This window comes from Grammomys surdaster, unplaced genomic scaffold (assembly GCF_004785775.1).
Source record: "Grammomys surdaster isolate TR1022 unplaced genomic scaffold, NIH_TR_1.0 126219, whole genome shotgun sequence".
In the NCBI taxonomy this organism is placed as follows: domain Eukaryota; kingdom Metazoa; phylum Chordata; class Mammalia; order Rodentia; family Muridae; genus Grammomys; species Grammomys surdaster.
The window spans coordinates 2,312,592-2,333,364 of NW_021621022.1; the positions used below are offsets into that span (position 1 = coordinate 2,312,592).

A 20,773-nucleotide genomic window follows, 5' to 3' on the forward strand; every position below is an offset into this window, starting at 1 on the left:
ATGGGTCTTTGGGGAAAGCCTTTTCCTTCCAGGCTTGCAGCCACTGTCAGAAGGAAAACAACTTCCTCTCTCCGACAGAATGGCAGCAGCCAGCCAGCCAGAGGGGAGATTTATGGAGATATAATGTGACCTCTTTATTGCTCTGAACACTAGGGAGGTGTTTCAGGGGAGATTTACGCCTTTTTGAAGGGGAGGGGAGCCAGAGTGCTGAAATTTATCCACCAAGTCTGTTTTCTCCTCTCAGGGTTTCTTAGGGATTACTTAATCAAACCAAGGTTAAGCCCCAATCGCCTGCACTTAACATCTCCTTCTGCTAATCCACCCAGTTACCCTGAACTGCTGCAAGCTTTCTGTATGTAATACCAAGTCTGATGGGAGCAGGCAAGGTTCTGTCCAGTTCTGAGTTTGGTAAACAGAGAATGAAACATCAAAAAATAAAGACAGTTCAACTACATTCTTCTGTAGGGTCAGGAGATCGGACCCTTTCTGGCGATTGCCCCGGGCAGCTGACAGCTTGCTTGCCTAGGCTGGAATCGTTTTTTGTAAGAGGCTGTTATATGAAGGGCTGAGTTTGGGGTTGGGGAGATGGCCCAGCTGCTAAGAACACCGGATGGATTCCTAGCTCCTCACAGAGGCGGTGCCCGTAACTACAGTTCTAACACTCTTCTGGCCCCCAAGGGCACCAGTCACAGACAGACATGCAAGCAAAACACTCATAATATAAAATAAATATAATACATAGCTAAGGTTTTTCCTCTCTAGTTTAAAAATTATTCAGGTTAATAGATCAAATGCTGTTCACACATTACTCTTTTGGGAGTGATTTTTTTTTCCTTCTTTTCTTTTTTGACATTTGTTTTCAAGCTGTAGAGAGCCTTTTTTAAAAAAGAAAATTAAAGTTAGCCTGGCTGTGGTAGTACACACCTTTAATCTCAGTGCTTGGCAGGCAGAGGCAGGTGAATCTCTGAATTGGAGGCCAGTCTGGTTTACAGAGCTAGATCCAGGACAGCTGGGACTACACGGAGAAACCAAAAACTAGAACCCCTCCCCAACAAAAAAAAAAAGAAAGAAAGAAAGAAGGAAGGAAGGAAGGAAAAGAAGAGAAGAAAATCAAAATTAAAATATCTCCAAAAGACAGAGTCACACAGCAGTTGGTAGAAGGGTTCCCAGTCTCTTACTGGACACTTTCTCACACCCACATGGTGAGGCCCTGAGGACGGCCCTCCAACTCTTGGAGGGCGCAGGAGCAGCCAAGTGTCAGTGTTCTCTCCACTAAGGTGAGACTAACGCTACTCAGTTTCAAAATCAGAAACATCACTTGCCAGACTTAATGATGAGGGCTGTGGGAACCAGATGCAGAGCAACCAGGGATGGGAACGCTTACCACAGCTATTTTACTTCTATTTGGTCTCTACAACTTGAAAATAAAGTCTGTAGAACAGACAGTTTCTAACTTTCTGTTTGCCAGAGCACCTGACTTGAGACTGTTATAAAGTTCCTCATTCATATACTTTTAGGTTTTCTTCTCTTGATTTATTTCTAAAAGTTTGCATGTAAGTTATATAAATCAAAATTGCTATAAAAATCTAAACCATCCTTTACGGGAGTGTCACATTTTTAAAGGTCTCTACTGTCACTGTTATCTATCCCTAGTGATGGTGGCCAACAAGCTCCTATTTTTCAATATGTCTATTTTCTTAATTGTAATTTTTATTTTTAGTAAAAATTTTAAATTGTAGGCAGCTACAAAAAATTACTTTGTTTTTCTTCTTCTTTACCATCTCCAGACCGATCTTTTGAACTCAGCACATAAATCCTCTGGCTCATTTTTATACTTTTACATACATATAAATAGATCTCTGAACAATGTGAGTATTACTTTGTGCTTTCTAAAAATTTTTACAGGAGTGCTTCATGCGATATGGTGAATTTTTATTTACCTTTGAAAAACATGAACTATTTCAATCACTGAGTAGATGAGAATGTGGCAAACAATGGGGTCCCCTGCCTGGCCTTGCTAAATCTTATTTTGCTGTGTTTGTGTTTGCTTCAGTTTTTTTTTTTTCAGCATTGAGGATTTGAACTCAGGCCTCCTGCAAGCCAAACATGTGCTGACCTACCTTATTTTAAACGAACAAAGCAGCCGGGCAGTGGTGGCACACGCCTTTAATCCCAGCACTTGGGAGGCAGAGGCAGGCAGATTTCTGAGTTCAAGGCCAGCCTGGTCTACAGAGTGAGTTCCAGAACAGCCAGGCCTATACAGAGAAACCCTGTCTCGAAAAAAACAATAAATAAATAAATAAATAAATAAATAAATAAATAAATAAATAAATAAACGAACAAAGCATTGTGGATGTAGCCCTTTCCCTTTCAGAAGCCATAATTCCTGTCTTAGATCCATTCTCACAGTAGGGACCTGTTGTATGTACTGTGTCCATGTTTTCATTATATCAAGCCACCACATTTTCCTTATGCATTGTCTCATTATGACAGTTTGTGTTCCTTCAGCTTGAACACAATGTCCCGGGGCTCTTGAGAGAGGCTTGTGTCATGGGATTAAAGCACTCATATATGGAATTAATGTCTTACAGGAAACAAAATATACCCCTCATTCACCTCATTTTAGGATACTGAACATCACAATTCACAAGCCACGAAGACAGTCCTCACTAAATATACCAGCACCTTGGTCTTGGATGTTTCTGATTCCAGAATAAATGTATCCTCCTCAGCTATCCAGTCCCAGGTATTCTTCTATAGCAGCTGGACTAAGACACATTGGCTGTGTTTTGGTTGTTTTCAAGTTATGTTTTAGTAGCAATGCCTCAAGCAAGCATCCTTGAACATAGCTTTTTATAGGAAAAAAGTTTTTAAATCATATAATGGATCCGTTACAGCCATGCTCAGAAGTATTTGAATACATGACTTATGCTTAGTTTTGGTGCTGTTCAGAAATGCACCAGTCAGCTATTAGCTTGTGTGGTAACAAGCATTCTGCCAGATCTCAATAGAACTTACAATGAACTTATAATATTAAACTTTTTTCTGTTCACATGACACATCACCTGCAAGCTAGTCATAGTTCTGATGTGAATGTGTGCTTCATTCTGAAGTTTTAATTTTTAATCACGTCCTTATTTATTGGGAGCCATGCATGTGCTGTGAAGCATGTATGGAAACCAGAGAACAGTTGTCAAGAGCTGGTTCTCTCCTCCCACCAGGTGGGAATCTGCCCTCACTAAATATACCAGACCTTGGTCTTGGACATTTCCGATTCCAGAATAAATGTATCCTCCTTAGCTATCCAGTCTTGGGTATTCTTCTACAGCAGCTGGATCCAACTCGGTGTCAGGCTTGGTGGCAAGTGCCTTGACCTACTGAGCTGGCTATCTTGCTGACCCGCCTGCTGGCATTTAGAATGAGGTTGAATCATACATTCCATGGCAGAGTAACACAAAAGCCCTCTCCTAGATGGCTGCATGGTGACTACATACACGTTCTTCTATAGCTAAGTTTCTTCATGAAAGTGTGTAACATTTTCCATAACTGCACAGAGAAGCTTTACTCTTTTAAATATATTTTTAAATTTTCTTTATGTGTATGAGTGTATGTGTGTCTGTCTGTGTGTCTGTGTAGCATGTGCATGCAATGCCTGTGAAGGTCAGAAGAGGGCATCATATCCCCTGGAACTAGAGTTACTGCTGGATGTGAGGCATCCTGTAGGTGCTGGGAACAGGACCTTGGTCCTCTGGCAGAGCAGTCAGTGTCCTTAACCACTGAGCCATCTCTCCAGCTTCCCCCAACTTCACTCTTTTAAGAGGACTTACTAGTTTTACACTCTAAAGGTTCATAACATTTACATTTGGTTTCTCAGTCCCTATAGTTGGTCAGCTGTCCCTGTAGCTTGCTCAATGCTTGAAAGGAAGCCGTGCTAACACCAGCCTTTCTGTGCTCACCTCCCCAGACCTAACACCTTGGCTGGCTTCCAACAAGTCATTTTTCACTTCTGCTCACAACAGGGCTGTAATGAACATCGCTGCATGCGTTTCTGTGCCAGGACCTCTTTAGTTTGTTTTGATTTCTGATAAGGAAAGTTCTCCTTTCTGAAAAGGCTTTGTTTTAAAAATTATCTTGGCTATTCTTGTACAATAACTCTTCCTCAGAAATCCTATAATCAACTTGACAAGTTGCATGTAAGAAACCTTATTGGGCTGTTTCCTTGGACTGCGTTAAATTTATAGACTTGTTTGAGGGGGGTGGAATAGAAGATATTCTGTGCTTCTTACTCCAAGAGTCTGGTGTCTTTTCCACTCCCGCATCATCTCTTAATGCCTTTCTACAAGTTTGATGGGCATTCCCCAGGCAGATCCCACTTGTTTACCGAGTTGACAATCTTTCAACTAAGAAACTAAAGCTTCCACATTTAATTTCCAAAGTCATTTGTTTTGTTAACAGAGAAACTGACTTACAGCCGGAGGTCTGAGACAGGCTCCGAGTTTTTCCTTCTGGGTGCCATGGGGCCGTGAGTTGCCCTCTAACTGCATTGGTGATGAGACTTTTATGCTGTTTTGTTTTACTTGGGGCAGTGGTCTTGAGGGAGGACAGGGAGAAGGCATACCTTTACCCTGTCATCTCTCAGGAAGTCTGTGTGTGCCTCACATTTTGAATAGACTAACTCCAATTCTATCACTTGTTCTTCCTCTTCAGGCCACTACAGTGTCTTCATGGGCTCAAATGGCAGTTATCACTTTTGATCATGTAAATCACCTGCTGTATCCTCACTTTGGAATATCATTTAGATCTCCACCACTGGGATAAGATGTCCCAAATAAACAACTTAATGAGGAACCACTTATTTTGGCTTGCTGTTTGAGAAGATAGTGTCCATCACAGGGCTGGGGCATAGAGGCCGGGGCTCCATCTGCAGTGGTAGGAGTTTGTGGCAGCGGTTTCTTATGTGATGTAGTACACAGAGATGGATGCCACGCTCACCTTGCCTTTGCCTGTTTTCCAGTATTTGTTCCAAGAGCCTGGCTCATGAGGTAGTGCTGTCCACACTAAGTTTAGGCTTTTCCTTCTAACTCAATCTCTTCTAGAGAAGCATTTACTGATGTACTCAAAGGTGTGTCTCTCTAGTACCCTGAGGATTAAATAATGTTACTTTTATTTTTAAACATTGTTTAATTATGTCTCTGTCTGTGTCTATCTATCTGACTCTCTGTGTTTGAGGGGGGGGGTGGCAGTGGTAATGATCACGTGAGTACAGGTGCCCTTGGAAGTCAGAAGCTGATCTCCTGGAACTGGAGTTACAGGTGGTTGAGAGACACCTTACATGAACAACAGGAATTAAACTTTGGTCCACTGGAAAAGCAGTATATACTCTGAGCCATCTTTCTGGCCTCCTCTAGGCATACCTTAATCCAATCAAATTGGCAATCAAAATTAACAGTTGCTCTTTTCTCCCAAACTATATTTTGGTACTGAACTAAATTGTAAGTTATGTAGCTATTAAATACACTTCATATCTTCTTCTTCTTCTTCTTTTTTTTTTTTTTTTTTTTTTTTTGGTTTTTCGAGACAGGGTTTCTCTGTGTAGCCCTGGCTGTCCTCGAACACAGAAATCCGCCTGCCTCTGCCTTCCAAGTGCTAGGATTAAAGGCGTGCGTCACCACCCGGCAACACTTCATATTTTCATTGGATTTATTTTCTTTCCTCTTTACTTGTCTTTAGCCTCAGACCTCTTCAGCCCAGCAGACACCTAAAATCAAATACAGACCAGATGGAGTGAAGCCTCTCCACAACGCTATTGAATGCACATAGAACACATCAGCTCAGCAACTCCACACACTCTCTGAGGTTAGAGAGTTAGAGTAGGATGGCACCTGGGCCATCCTACTGGGGCAGCTTGATGATAAAAGGACCCTGAGCTCAGTCCATTCTTTACATCCTAGGAAGAGTGTGGAGCAGTTACAGTTACAGAAGAACAGTCTTGCAGGGCTAGCATGCTTAGGTTCAACCCCAGTACCATACTTGAAAAAGGGAGAAGGCATGGTATCTTACTGATATAAGACCGACACCTGAAAGGGAAAGTCAAGAGGATCAGAAGGTCATGGCCATCCTTGGCTACTAAGGGAGTTCCAGGCCTCCCTGGGATATCTAAGACCTTGCCTCTAGGAAAAGAAACCATGTAGACAAATTCAGATCTGGAGTAGAGTTCTACCAGATCTTCACTCTCCACCTTTAGGGAAGGAAAGAGAACAAGCTGTTGGGGAGAGAAGCCAGTCTCTCCACAAATGACACTAACTTTCCCTATTCGCTTTCTCCATTTTTAATTATGATAAAATATATAAAAATGTATCATCCTTGGCATTTCTAAAGATACAGTCCAATAGTGTTTCATTTATGTACACCATTGTGCAAACAATCTCTGGAGACTTTTTAACAACAACAAAAAAATCTCAAAGCCAAAACTCTGCACCTGCTAGCACCCTAACTCCCCCTCCCCCAGTCTCTGTGAACTTACCATCTCTTTATATCTTATACAAAGGCAAATGTACATTTGGTTCTTTCGTGAGTGACTGGCTTATTTCACTTAACACAACTTCCTTTGGGATTTATCCCTGGTGTGGCATATTCCAGAATGTTCTTCCTTTTTAAGGTTGAATAATAGTTCTATTCTAGTCAGTAGCAACCTAATTTCTACTGACCCATTAGTGGACACTAAGTTGCTACCACTCTGGGCAATTTGGGTTTCTATGTTTTTAGTCAATAAAAATTGTTTATTTATTTTATGTATTTATTCTATCTGCACACATGTGGGTGCTGGGAATTGAACTCAGGACCTCTGGAAGAACAGCCAAAGCTCTTAACCGCTGAGCCATCTCTCCAGTCCCTCAATAATGTATTCTAAAGTCAGTCGAATCTTGACTACTGTGGCATCCCTGGCACTGTCTCAGCCTAGGAGACCCAGGTCAGCTAACACAGGCAATGGGAAGCCAGGCCATCAGGGCAGACTGTCTTGTGTTTTCAGGTCCTGTAACTGTGATTTCTTTATATAACTATGGTCATTGCAGCTCCCACCCATAGAAGTCACTGGAAAAATGCCATGAGGAAGCAAGGAACAGCGAGTACTGGGGGGTGGGGGTGGGGGAGTGTCTAATGCAACCACATGTCTCAGCTTCCCCAGACTGCTCAGACTGCCTAAGGCCTAGGGAAGTTAGCAGTATTTATCTCTGTTGATTCTGCTGCTTGCTCTCTTCACCCCTCACAGAAGGCTGGACAAAGATTCCTGCTCCTAAGAGTAAACACGCACGTAATTGTCATTCACTTCTCCTCTTTTTCCATGTTCCTTTTTCTTTTTTTTTTTTAGACAGGATCTCTATCTCAGGCTATCCCCAGATTCGCTATGTAGCTGACTGAGGGTGACCTTGAACTTCTGACCCTCCGGCCTCCATATCCCAAGTTGGACTATGGGTGTGTGTTCCCATGCTTGGTTTATTTGGTGATGGTGTTCAAACCCAGGGCTTTATACATGCCAGGTAAGCAATGTACCAACAGAGGAAGAGCTCTAGCACCTCTGTAGCCATGGTAACATCCCAAGACTACACCCATAATTTTATGACTCCAGGCAGAGAAAGGCCCACATACCTAGGAGGCTCTGTCCATCCAGCTCATTTTCACCGAGAACCAGCGGCTGAGGCTGGTCTATCTACTTCCTTCAAGTCAGGCAGCAAATCCTCCTCTACTCCTGTAGTTGGGATGGAGCCCAGGGCCTTGCATGGTAGGCAGGTGCTTTTCGACTGTCACGCCCCTAGCCCTCAAGTCCATGTTATAGATGGGAAAACCAGAGAACGCTGCAAAGGGTAAACCCAGGGCTTTAAATCAGACGTAATTCTCCAAACCAGCTCCTTACCCACAAGATGCTGTCAGGTAATTGAAAAGCTGGAAGTCCCGGTGAGGAATATAATCTGTCTACAGACGAAGACAGAAAGTTTGACAACAGCCTCTCCCCCTTTCACGCACACAGCGAGTTACACTGTCCATGTGGCCAGCTCTCCCCTTCTTCCTCTCCTCACCACTATTCGTCTGTCCTGTCCAGGGAAAAGGTCTCCATTATTAGTACCATTTCTGGAGGTGTGTTTACATAGGGCAGGAAACTTAATATCAACATTCCCCGAGAGGAAAGTGTCTCGTCACTTCTGTGAAGCACTTGAAGGCAGGCAGAGCTCTCCTCCAGAATCAACAGGCACTTACACGATTTAAACAGAGTCTGACTCAGGGAGTTTGTGTCTACAGAGGGTCTCAGAACTCCTTGGCTCTTTGTTAAAATGAGGCTGAGAGGCAGGCACTGTTAGACACAACTCCCTCCCCTCTGTGGGACTTGAATTCCACTCAGCGTGAGGAGGATGAGAGAGGGGGAACTTGGGCCTCGGCATTGGAAAATGACAAACTGTGGGCCCAAACCCCATGTTTTGATACACACAGTTCAGGGAAGATGGCAGCCCATTGGAGCACCAGAGCACCATGGGACCAAGGTATGAGCCCAGGTATGTTTTTCAAGGCATAATTTGGAGAGCACTTGAGATCTGTTACTGTGGCTTGCACCTTCCACTCCAGCCACCCTTTCTATGGGATGGCTCCTCTTTCCTCTTCATTTCTACCTGCTGCCCTGGGAGTCCCCTTTGGTTATGAAGGTTTCAAATGGAGGCAATGTGTAGCAATGGCCAGTGCACGACCAGCTGTCTCCTGGACACCACCTGGATGCCCTAGTGCCCTGGCCTCAAATTCACCTCCTTCAAAATGCTGCTTGCATCTCCAGTGCTCAGCTCCCTTTGAGATGTGTCACCAACCTCTTAGCCTCACGCTAGCTGCTTTCATAAGATCCCACGGCTCCCTCAACCCTCTCCCTGTCTTATTTCTTCCTGGAAAATTGATCATGAATAGGAACAGGCTTATCTCAAGACTCCCATCCAAAGCGCCCTTTGACGAGGACGGCCCTCTATTTGAGCAGTTTCAATAAGACTGTTCATGTGGCATAAATGTGGAATGGAGGGAGTTTGCCATGTCAGGCTGAATTTCATACTTTGCTTCATGAATGAACATTTACCTGGACACTACTATAACCTAGTCACAGATAAAACGCAGTGTTAATTCTTGCCCTCGAGACACTTTTAGTCCAATGAAACACCAAATAAAATAACAGCAGCAGGATGGAGATGTGGCTTAGGTGTTAGTATTTGCCTAGGAAGACAAACACCTGGGTTCAACGCCCAACACAGCAGTAACTGGGCGTGGAGGTATTCGCCCATAATCCCAGGAGGAAGCAGGAGGATCAGAAGTTCAAGGCTGTCCTTCATTACATAGCACCTTTGTTCAAGGCTATCCAGGGTACATGAGACCCTGTCTCAACAACAACAACAATCAAACAAACCAATAATAATAACAACAACCAAACAAACCAATAACAACAACAACAACAACCAAAAACCCAAGAAGCCAAATCCAGTAGCATGAGGTACAGAGAGAGACAGAGCACAGGCCATGTACTAATCCTTGAAGATTCTATCTCCCCTCCCTTCCCCCTACCCACCCATTTTCCAGTTTACCGCTTTTGTCACACCTGCCCTGTATTCATAAAGCCTGAGCTTCCTCTGTCTGGTTTTTAAGGCCCTCTTTATCTCAAATTCACCTCTTCCAAAATGCTGCTCGCATCCCCAGTACTCAGCTCCCTTTGAGATGTCACCATGGCTACCTTGCTACTTACAGAGAGGAGAGAGAGGATGCTCAAGATATGTGTGATGACATCCATAATGCCCAGATAGGGTGAGAGGTGGGTGCGGCCACATGTGAGCAGCTACGCACCAAAGGATCTCAAAGCCAAGAGCTACAAACAATGGGGGGCAAACCCAAAGTCCAAGAGAAAGAAAAGACCTGAGGAAGCAACCCACATGTGGAACATGTGCCTGGCACACACAGGCCCTGGACCCTGTTGCTTGCACTGCAAAAGAAAACTAAAGTTAAGTTTAGTTTTAAACTAACTAAACTAGACAAAGGCAAGAGTTAGCTGAGACAGGCACACAGCAGTGGGCTTCCCCAGTGGGAGAGCTAGTAACATTACTATGAGATATGTGGGTGCTCATGAGCACTTACGCCTCACTTGTCAAGAATGGGATTTTGGAGCCCATAAGATGGCTCCTCAGATACAAGGCACTTCTTTGATAATCTGAGCTCAGTTTCCAGAACTTGCATGTTAAAAGGAAAGACCCAACTCCTGCAAGTTGTCCTGATATCCACAGGTACTCTTCCACACACAATGAATAAGTACAAAAGGACTTTAAAATGAGACTCTTTGTCTAAGTGGGAGAATTCATGAAAGATGTGACATGGTGCTGACGCGCTGGGAAATGGGTTGGTCCTCGGAGCCACATGGAAGTGCCACATGAGCCAGCAATACAACCTGTGCTGTGTGTGCCAAAGAAAGAGAAGAAGCAGGGACTCCAGTGGACCACAGATCCATATAGAAGAAGTAAGAGCGTCATTTACGATATCCAGAAGGCAGAAGCTTTTCAAGAGACCATCAAGGGATGGCTGGATATCCAAAATTCGGACTCTACATACAAAGGCGTAGTACACAGCCTTGAGAAGGAGGAAATGCTGACTCATGCTGCAATCCAGGACATACTGAGAGTACTATGCTGGTGACATAAGCCAGCCGCCAGCACATAGATGTGGGACGAACGAGGTATCCGGAGCCGTTCATTCAGACAGAACGTAGACTAGGGGCTGCTGACATAGGACAGTTTACTTTTGAGTTGGGACTTTGGGGGAAGATAAAAATGCAAGATAGGGGTGATGGAAAGATAGCTCAGTGGTTAAAAGCACTGGCTGCTCTCCCAGAGGATCCAGGTATAATTCCCAGCACCCATATGGCAGCTCACAATTGTCTGTCACTCAGTTCCAGGGGAATCCAACACCCTCACACAGGCAAAACACTAATGCACATAAAATAAATTTTAAAATATTTTTAAAAACAAAACAAACAAACCATGAGATGGACACTGTGGTAAGTTAGCATACACTCAGAAGACATTCTTTTCTTTCTTCCTTCCTTCCTTCCTTCCTTCCTTCCTTCCTTCCTTCCTTCCTTCCTTCCTTTCTTTCTTTCTTCCTTTCTTTCTTTTTCTATTCTTTTTTTTTTTGACATAGAGTCATGTAGCCTAGGCTACCCTCGAGCTCAGTGTGCAGCTAAAGATGACCTTAAACTTCTGATCCCCCTGCCTCTACCTCCAGAGTCTAGGGTACATGTAACACCATTCCTGGGTTACACAGTGATAGAGATTAAACTGGATGTGAACATAAAGATATTTTATCCTTTCTTGGATTGAAGTGGTTTTGTTTGTTTGTTTTGCATGATGGATGACCAACCCACAACCGACCGAGCTGGCTCTGACTGGTCTCCGGTGCTGCCACAGAGGAGACAACCTCAGTTTCCCAAGAAATTGATCACATTCAGGTTGGGGAGGAAAACATGCATCAGAGAAGCTTGGAACTTTCTGTAGTATGATGCAGAAAATTATTTAATTTTGTCAAATGACCCAGAAGCCAATTTGAACAAGCCCCCACTGGCAAAAATGCTACCATCTGGGCAACAATCAGAACATACAACCAAAACACACCAGAGGTGTCTAAGATATCTAAACGGGCCGAGCGGTGGTGGCGCACGCCTTTAGTCCCAGCACTTGGGAGGCAGAGGCAGGGTGATTTCTGAGTTCCAGGACAGCCAGAGCTACATAGAGAAACCTTGTCTTGAAAAACAAAACAAAACAAACAAACAAAAAAAAACCAAAACGATATCTAAACGGGATATTAAGGATTCTAGTTATTTAGTTTAATAAATGGTCTTTGAAGGATACTGGGGGTGGGGGACTGATTTGTTACTTTGTACATTGAAAAATAAAATAGAAATCATCTATTCTGCCTTTCCCTGACAACCAATACCACAGGCAGCCAAACATTCAGTAAGTTGAAAAATTGTTTTTTTATGAAGAATTTCAGGTAACAAATGAAGAAGGAAGGACAGAATTCAAATAATAGGATTTGCAGCAGAGACTGATCAGGTTTGCAATCCCAGCTGCTCAGACAGACATGTCCAAGTTTAAGACCATACCTAGAGTATGTAATACATTCAAGGCCAGTCTGAGTAGTTTAATGAGAATTGAAATTAAAATTATAGTGATGTGCTGGGGCAGGGTAGTGTTGGCCTACACCTTTTATTCCAACACTCAAGAACCAGGAGGATATCTGTGGGTTCAAGGCCAGCCTGGTCTACAGAGCAAGTTCCAGGACAGCCAGGGCAACACAGAGAAGGCTTGTCTCAAACAAACAAAAAGTATAGTGATGTATTTTAAAGAGACCTTCAGAAGACAGGAAGGCAGGCTAACCATAGTCCTTCAGCTTCACCTCTAAGCCTACTTCTAGATGTAGGGATGTTAGTAAACGCACCCTCTGGGTCCACTGATACTTGTATAAATACATGTCAAGGCTCTTGGTACAAATCTGTTATATCCCAGCTGAGGCAGGAGGACTATAATTCCCACACCTGTCTGAGCTACCAAAGAACTTCAAGGCCAGCTTGGACAACTTGTTGGGACTCTACATCAAACTAAACTAAACTAAACTAAACTAAACTAAACTAAACTAAACTAAACTAAAATAAAATAAAATAAAATAAAATAAAATAAAATAAAATAAAATAAAATGGAGGTGTGGCCTGGTGTTTGCAGGCTTTCTTAGCTTATGCAAACCCTGAGCTCTGTCTTTGCACCGCAAAGCAAACCAGTATTTTCCTCATGCAAATATTGTTATTCCTGTTTAAAGCCACACCCACCATCTACTGCATTACAGAAAAGACAGGTGGGTGGTGTTACACAAGTGCAAGGAGGTAGGGCTAGGACAGACCGCCTCCTAGGGCCAGATCACTGCCTTTCTTGCACCCCAGAGCTGGGTGGAGGCTTGGGGATGAAACCGACCTGGGGTTTGGTTCCCTTTTGCACCTACCCTCTTAGCCATAACATCAGGCCACTGTGAGTGCGCCCCAGTGTTTAAAGCTTACAGCTGCCTTTGCTCAACAGCTTAAGAATGCCTGTATGCCAGGTGTGGTGCACATCTTTAATCCCAGCACTCAGGAGGCAGAGGCGGGCAGACCTCTGTGAGTTTGAGGCCAGCCTGATCTACAGAGTGAGTTCCAGGACAGCTAGGGCTACACAGAGAAACCCTAAAAACTAATAATAATAATAATAATACTTATGAAACTTCCCAGTATGCATGATCATGAGGTGCTGTTGAATCAGAGGCTTCACAGAAGTCTCTCCTGGGTGCAGAATGGGGGGAGGCAGCTATCACTCTGCAGGACTGAGGTATACACAAAAGCAGTACTCACTATTCTAACCCTTTCCCCATCAAAACCAAAGAGCTAAGACCCAAGAACCCTGTTCTGTTTCCAAGTCTACTAACTCCCCCAGGCCCTCCACGTCTTGACTCTTCCAATGCCTCTCTGTTTGTGATCTAGCCCTAACCTATAACTGTACAGCCCAGCAGCAGCCTCAGCCAGTATAGATCTTCCCCAATGGAGGTCATACACCAATGGGTGTTGACCCATTTGGTCTGTAGGACTCCACAGACCCCCTTTTCCAGGAAGCCTGGCCTCTACTTCCTGTACTGACACAGGTAGAGGTATCACACGGGCTCCTGCATAATGGACAGTTGGTTCCCTTTTATAGCTCTTAGATTACACACTTGCTGTTTCGTGCCTGTACATACTGTGCAAACCAGAGTGCACTGACTCCTTAGACTCCTTAGAGACTCTTTTGCTTATGTTTTTATCTCCAGAGCCCAGCTGTGAGGCTCACAGAGAGTCTGCAGAGATGCTTTTGCTTGGTGATCTGGGAAAAGAGGATGTGTCTGGTACCCATTCTACCTCCTATGAATCCCTGGAGCTTCCTAGGACCTCTAACAGTGAATGGTTGTTTGTTTCTTTTTTAAGATTTATTTATTTTATTTATATGAGTGCACTATAGCTGCCAGACACACCAGAAGAGGGCATTGAATCCCATTACAGATGGTTGTGAGCCACCATGTGGTTGCTGAGAATTGAACTCAGGACCTCTGAAAGAGCAGTCAGTGCGCTTAATCTCTGAGCCATCCCTCCAGCCTGTGAATGGGTTTATCAATAACCCTAAACCAATAACACATTGACACTGATATCGCCATCCATGGATCTCTCAAGCTGATTTTATATATTTTAATGGGTTGTGTGCCTTATTGTGTAGAAAAAAAAAAAAAAACCTCCTGAATCATGGCATGTAATGTGTCATTTCAAATATACTGATGTTTAATGAGACAGGTAGCCATGGAAACCTTCTTGACTCTGCCAGTGTAGTGTACATCTGCTGCTAGGAAAGTCTATGTTCTGGTACCTATGGTCTACACAGACATGATCCATCTGAGTTAACTGTATGAGGCATGTTGATGTTTTAAAAAGTTTCTCTTTGAGCTGGAGAGATGGCTTAGTGGTTAAGAGCTCTTAACTGCTCTCACAGAGGACCCATATCAGGTGGCTCACCAACCCCTGTAACTTCACCTCCAGGTGATCAACACCCTCTCCTGGACACTGCAAGCACCATACTGACATGCACACCCTCACATATATAGGTATGGTTTAAAATGGAATTAAATATTTAAAAAGTCCTCCAAGGGCTTTAAGGCAGCTCCTCACACCATTCCTTTGCCTGATTTCCTCACTTACAATGCAGGCAGATGTGCAAGCAAAGAGAAGCTGCTCACAGTTACCCAGCAGGAAAGCAAGAGGTCAGATCCACAGACCCGAAGATCTGGGATACCAGTCCCATGAACTGTCGCCTCCCTGTAGCTGATGGGTTCCTGGAATCCCTTTTAGCTGCAAGTTGACAACTCTAGCTCACATTTTCCAGCCTCATAAATCAACACAGCTTGCAAGAATGACTTCATTTCAAAGGGTGCAATTAAGAACGTATAAATAAGCTGAGAAGATAGCTGTGTTAGAGTACGTGCTTAGCAGGTTCAAGGCACCGCATCCAGTCCCTAGCACAAAAATCAATAATAAAATATAAGTAAATCTGCTTTAGCTTTGCATTGGTTAGCCCTCAGAGTCTGTAAGAGTGAAAAGATCGCTTTATACAAATGTTCTTGCATGTAGATGGCTCTTACTGCCTGTTCTTGGGACTAATCGTCTAACTTTGCTTTATCGAGGGGCCAGTTCGTGGGAGCTAGTCTGGCTCGCTAATCTTAAAGAAACTGTCTCCAGTGCTGAGTGACTTTAAACAGAAACTTTTATGATGATTTTAAAATATAGATATATCCATGCTTGTGTGTGTGTGTGTGTGTGTGTGTGTGTGTGTATACAGCAACTAAAAATCTGGGGATTGCTGTTTGGCACTGGCTAGCTTGGTGTGGTAAGACTTCTGACAAGTTGCACCTTGGGAGTTTTCATTTTGCCATATTCTTATATATTCAGTTTTACAGAAGAAAGATAATTAAGTTTTCCTGAGATGGGAAAATAAATATGTGTTTTTCTGAAGTTATCTTTACCTGGAAAACAACCTTTTCTTTTTCTTGTTCTTTCCCATCAGCAGACTATTCCTGCTAACTGTGCAATCACGGGAACCGCATTCTTCATGCAGGGTCAAGTTAAGTTCTCACAAGCTAGGGAAAGGTCATATTTGTTGTTCGCTTTTCTGCCTACTCAATTTTGAGGGACAACTTGTATTATTACCTCTCTTCACCCAGTTTGATTTATGAGCCTGGAAGTCAGGTCATTCTTTCCTAGGTCGAAGAAAGAAAGAGGGGAGGGGGGTTGTCTCCTTGAGTTAATACCTGATAAAATATCTGAATAGGTCCCTGTGGACCTTGACGGAGACATATAACTATTTTAGCCTAATCTGATAAAACAACCAGAAGACTTTATCGGAGGAGAATGTAGCCTGCCACGTCGGAGCTCAATGGATGAGTCTTTTTATCTGAAATGACAGACTTCATACGATAGGGAAAGCTGCAGATAAGAAACAATTGAATTGTCCCAAATCAGATCCGATTGTCTGCCCCTGCTTCAAACTGCCACACCTGCTCCAATGGGTCAATGAGCACCTCTTGGCATGGTCCCCGAGGGGTCTGAAAACATTGCAAAGTGCTGAACTTTGAGACTTCTGCGTTTATTCTGCGATTATAATTAACCTGCTCACCAGTTGCTATCGATCAGTTCTTAGTGAAGGCGATAAAGTTTGACTGGATTTCTGGAAGTAAAACTGGACGTTTAAATGGGAAGAAAAAAGGAAGCTAAGTTCATCCACAGTTGGGAGGCCCCACAGAGTAGAGCTTATAACCTATAAAAATTCCCACCCATTCTAGATGTGTGATTTCTTTATTTCTCATTTTAAAAAATGAAATAAAATAAAGTATGTCTGTGGCTGTTCAGCACAGGGTAAAAGACAGCAACAGATACCAAGCACAGAGGCATTTTTTAGGACTGTAAGTATACACTTCTTTACCTGCCTAGATTACACTTGTTAGTGAAGAAGGACATTTTAACTACAGTAAGTCACGTATCGAGTCCAGTACATGACTTACTGTAATAATGCCAAAAGCCAGAAAACCAATTTCTCTTCACTGAGATAAGAAGTTTGAATATCCTGGCCCAATTTGATTAGAGAGCAGCAATAGATAAAACCACAGGCCACCTGCCAACCCTGAGAAAGTCATCACTGGAAGCGGGATTCCATGCAGAACAACCTTTGGCAGCCCAGGGCTTCCTTCCTGGTCTGCATACATATTCCATACTTGTCTTTATTAAAACCATAGCTGGTCTGCTTTTCTCCTCTCCTTCTCTAACTACCATAGTTACATCTGGAACAGTCATTGAAGATGGAGACAAGGGAACAGATCCCTCTAGAAGTTTTTAAGAGAATCATGGGTTTTGATTTTCCTAAACAGCCAACAGCCCATCTAAAGTTAGGGGGAACACCTGGCCCTGAATTTGGCAAATTTCTTTCATCTTCTATAGACCAACTTCAGGAGGCTGAGAAGGATGTAAAAGTCTGAGGTTCCTACTGATGTGATCACCCCATGCCAGCTCCATAAATGGGAAGGAATGGGTGGGATGAGGACTCAAGAAGATCTAGACCCAGCAGGGACACTAACTAGCCCACAGGAAGGAGGCCTAACTAAAAAGCTACCTTGCAGATGGGAGCCTTTCAGCTGCCATGAGCCCAGTAGTTCTAAAAGGCTCAGTGTAGCAGAACATATGGGAAGAGGAAGCTGTAAACTTAAAGAGGTTTCTCTCTGTGCTAAGTAGGAGCTCCTGCTTACTGGGGTTGGACAGGGAACACAAGATGTTCTGAGCATGAGTTTCCTTCCAGCAAACAGAGACCAGTACCCCACCCCACCCAGGGACGATTTAGCAGTCCCAATCAGCCACAGCCTTCCAACTTCCTACTCACAGTGGGCTGTCGTGTAGTGTAAGACTGCCATCTCTAAAAGGTTGTTCGAATATGCATGTCCACAGACCAAGACTATAAATTTACTTTACGTAGATTAAAATGGATTCAAGGTTAATTCCTGTTATCCCTGCTTATACTGTTTTCCTGTTTTTTTTTTTTTTTCAGAAGGTGACAAGAGAGTAGCTATATAGAGAGCCAATAAAATGTGTGAGTAATCCATTCAGAGAACGCTGCACGAGCCCTCATCATGATCTACCAAAGGTCGGCCAGTTCCCTGGAAGTTCTTTTGGGCAGCAGGCCATCTCAAAAGAACTAGGCTTCTAGAAAACACAAGGAGACCCTCCTGCTGTCTCCCCTCCCTTCCCCACCCCACTCAGCAGAAGCAACAACTTTTGCAGAGGCTTCTGTTCTAAATTCAGCACAATTCTTTAACTGTAGAGTGTGTGCATGTCCAAGTGTGAGACAGACAGACAGGCAGACAGACAGATAGACAGTCAGAGACAGAAAGGCCAGAGGGTGACTTCAAGTGTCTTCCTCAGTCATTCTTCACCTATCCCCGCCCCCAAGACTCTATATAGTCCTGGCTGTTCTGGAACTCACTCTGTAGACCAAGCTAGCCTCAAGCTCAGAGATCCACCTGCCTCTGCATCCTGAGTGATGGGATTAAAGGTGTGCACCACCACCGCCTGGCCATCTAATTTTTTAAAAAATTAAATTTATTTGGGGCGGGGATGCACATGCCATGGTGTATGTGTGCAAATCAAATGACAACATAGGGGAGTGGGCTCACTCTTCCTACCATATAGGTTCTAGGGATTTAGCTCAGGTTGTCAGGCTTAGTGTCAAATGCTATCTTGCTGTCCCTCATCTTTGAGATGGGGGTCTCTGGCTAACCCTGGAGCTTACTGTTTTGACTAGACTGGCCAGTATATTACAGAGATCAACTTATCTTTGCTCCTCCTCCTGCTCCAGAATTACAACTTGCAATGCCATCTTATAGAGATGTTGGGGATTTGAACTCAGGTTCTCATGCTAGCACAGCAGACACCTTACCATCTGAGCTATCTCTCCAACCCTAACTCCATTATTTTTAAAGGCAGTTTAGGTGACCAGTTTAAAAGGTTGGTGGTTTTCAAGTATGTTCTGATCTTAACATCACCTGAAGGAGACATCAGAAGTGATCACTAACTACCAGATTTAAGTATTTGTACCCAGGAGGGGACTTAGAGGATAGGGGTGCCCCACAGCTGCAGATTGACCTGCCACAGCATGAGGTCTGTCCTCAGTATGGGAACAAAGTCAAAAGACAGTTTCAGGGTACAGGTAAGGATGGATCAGGCTGCTTGTCAGAATCTTAAAACAGGGCATGGGGGAAATCCAAGGAGTTTGTAGAGGAATAAACCGATAAAAAATGAAATTCAATGTGATTTTCCTACGTGTCTATAAACACCATTAAAAATCTGCACGAATGATGTGTCTGTTTTTAAAAGCTTCATTAGCTTTTCCTCCCATCATTATCACGTGGGGTCCACATGCCATGGCACGTGTGGAAGTCAGGAGACAACCTTGGAGTCAGTTCTCTGTGTCCATCTTCACACCTGTTCTGGAGACCAAACTCATGATCTCAGGATTGCACCAAGCAGTAGCAAAGACATTTAACCACTGAGCCATCTTGGCCACCAGTTTAATAGTATTTAAAAACGGTTAACCATCATTCGGTTTTTAAAATTCAAAATTAAGGTTCCACTGCACGTTCACAGCAGCAAGACCCACAGTGGTAGGTGGAAGCCAGATAGGTGTCCACCCTTGTAGGAAAGGGCAAAGAAAATGTTGTCATGCAGTGGACTACTCCTCAGCTTAGAGAAGGAAACTGCTACATGCTACAACTTGGGTGATCCCTGAAGACATTATACTGAGTGAAATACACCCGACGCAAAAGACAAAAGCATTGTGTAATTTTGCTCATAGGATGTATGGAGAGCAACCAAAGTCACAGCCACGGGCAGCAGAGTAGGTGGCTGCGGAGAGCGGGCACTGAGGAACTGTTGCTGTTCTGCAGGATGAAAAACATCCTCAAGACCCATCAGACAGTGATGCTGAGACCCAACACTGAACTGCATGTGTAAAATTCCTTATGATGATGAAGAAAAGATTATCAGGGCCAGGAAGATGGCTTCGTGGGTAAAAGTTATATTTTATATGTTTATTTAGTGTGTGTGTGTGTGTGTGTGTGTGTGTGTGTGTGTATGTGTGTGTGTGTGTGTGTGTGTGTGTGTGTGTGTGCGCGCACGCGTGCGCCACAGTGCATGTGTGGAGGTCAGAGAACAACCTTCAGGAGTCAGTTCTCTCCTTTTACCAGGTCAGCCCAGGGAGATCAAACTCAAGTTGTCAGCGTTGGTGGCAAGCTCCTTTACCCACTGAACCATCTTGCCAGACATAAGTGAGTTTTTATTATTTGGTAGAATTATGAAGCGCAAAAAAAGGGGGCTAAGTCAACCAAAGCCTGTTTTCAATTTTATAAAACACATGGGTGTAGCAAGCTTCTTCTCCAACTTCATCCCTTTCTACCCCCTGGGCTCCCCATAAATAATGTTACAAATTCTTACCTAGGGCCAAGGAAGGCTTCCAGAGATAACTGCTTATTTTTCAAATGAATACAATGTATTTCTCCATGTTTGACACCAAGAATATAGTGCCCCTCCAGCACTTCCAAGTGGCTTGGAAAGGATCTTATGAGGCCCAATAATGACAGCCATCATATCTGCCTAGATGTGTGTGCAGCATATGAAAGTGTACACTTGGTGTACACTTGTGTTACTTCTGGGTTTTGTTACTGTGGGTGACAGAGTGGCGATCTATGTACCTCAGAGTTCATTATTTGGAGTCAAAAGTTCAGTGTCAAGGGCTATCTACTCTGTAATTTGACTGGTTTACCAACGACTATCCACAAAGCTTGTACCAATGAACATTCCCACCCACAGGTATCAAGAGTTCCTGTCCCCCGCACCTCACAGTATGTTTGTCTTCTGAGTGCATTTAAAGAGGGGGAAAAATAAATAACAGAGAAGGGAACAGAAGAAGCCGTTATCTAGAACTGTCTCCTGAACATATTCCACCAGCAAATGTGGCCTGACCTTTTCATGGGACACAAACGGGCAAGTGACAGGTGTCACTAGAGGCAGAGACACACCCCAGGCTACTCCAACACACCTTCCTTATTTAATTGGTTCTCCACTTAGCACCAC

General features: G+C 43.7%; 1 protein-coding gene across 2 annotated transcripts in view; it reads right to left on the bottom strand.

Moving 5' to 3' along the window:
- Positions 1-20,773, bottom strand: part of Gata4 (GATA binding protein 4) — a 46,701-nt gene that overhangs the window by 16,404 nt on the left and 9,524 nt on the right. The window lies entirely within an intron of this gene.